The sequence below is a fragment of the Propithecus coquereli genome, unplaced genomic scaffold (genome assembly GCF_000956105.1).
Source record: "Propithecus coquereli isolate 6110/MARCELLA unplaced genomic scaffold, Pcoq_1.0 Scaffold188, whole genome shotgun sequence".
Classification (NCBI taxonomy): domain Eukaryota; kingdom Metazoa; phylum Chordata; class Mammalia; order Primates; family Indriidae; genus Propithecus; species Propithecus coquereli.
The window spans coordinates 2,416,333-2,417,757 of record NW_012143634.1 but is presented as its reverse complement, the minus strand read 5'-3'; the positions used below and the strand labels follow the sequence as shown (position 1 = coordinate 2,417,757).

Genomic DNA, 1,425 nt, shown 5'->3' with positions numbered 1-1,425 from the left:
CAGTGAACCGATCAGACAAAACGTCCTATCTTCATGGATCTTATATTCTAATTGGGACATTTTTAGGTGAGTGGCCCAGGCAGGCCTCCATAGCCCTGGCCACGCACAAAGGTGGCACTGGTCACAGAGGAGCACTGTGACAAAAGGGGAAAGAATGCTCCATAATGTAATTCACGGGCTCTTAGTTGGTAAATGTGTTATCAGTAATGGTGTGGCAATAAATAATTGGCAGTGATGAATACTAATGCCAGAAGAAATTGCTACCTCAGAGAAATTAGTCCCTCTGTACCTATAATCTATAATTATTACGCATCGCTCATGTAATATGTACTGCAGACTGCCCTACAACACAGTCATTTGTCTACCTGGTTATCTCCTCCACAAGTAAATTTTCAGCCTATGCGTTATCCATTTTCATATTCTGTATAGCTCCTAGCATGGTGTCTTATGTACAATAAACTCCATAAATATTAATTTGAATACTCAGTTCTTAAGTTATCAGCACTGTGCCTTTATATACCAAGATCCTTATAATTAACATAGCGGACATGGAGCATTGGCAATACACATATTACTAAGCAGTCTGTAAGTTAAAAAGTTAAGTAAATGTTATTCTTATATGTGCACTTAGGTGTTGATCGTTAAAACCAATTTGTCTTGAAGCTCTGACTTGAGCGGGGGAGGGGTGGCAAGGGCAACATACGTAACCTAAACATCTGTACCCCCGTAATATGCTGAAATAAAAAGAAAGTTAAGTAAAATTGAAAGGCAGGCAAGTAGGCAGAAAAGAAGGGGAAAAGGAGGGAAGGGAGGGAGGATGAGGAAGGAAGGAAGGAGGGAAAGAAGAAGCACTTCTTTTGTTACCTTTCTTCTTTGGTAAGACGTGCCAGCTTTCTGGCTTTGTGGGCAAGGATAAATCTAAAACAAACAAACAAGAAAAGGGGGAGAAATTAATGGTTGCTTTCATCCTGGCCTCATTTCTATTGCTACACGTGTGCCCAGTGTACAATGTTAAAAGCCAACTAGAAGAAACAAATTATGTACTAGCTTGATTTATGTTCAAAGTTCTACTGTACATGTTACATTCCTGACACTGAAGAGCATCTTCTAGCTTCAAGGAGTCAAGGGACTGAAAAGAGATGACCGGCCATAATTTCTGCTTAGAGTAATACTATGGTTGACTCACTTCCCTCCACCTGGCTGGTGGCCAACAGGAATAAGCCTTGGGTCTCAAATGCCCACTTAAGGCCATGTCTGAGCCTTCTCTAATTTTATCCAGTCCTTGCTCTTTGGTTCTATCTCTACCTTGGTGTTTCCCTGGCACCCAAACTTCTAGATTCTGTCTCCATTTCTAGCCCTACAATTGCTTTGGTTTCCCTGTTATGACACTTAGCTCTCTCTGAGATAAACTCATACATGTCTTAG

General features: G+C 40.9%; 1 protein-coding gene across 1 annotated transcript in view; it reads right to left on the bottom strand.

Annotated features, from left to right (window-relative positions):
- MAOB (monoamine oxidase B) overlaps positions 1-1,425 on the bottom strand; it is a 138,259-nt gene that overhangs the window by 39,408 nt on the left and 97,426 nt on the right. The gene's annotated exons all lie outside the window — the stretch shown is intronic.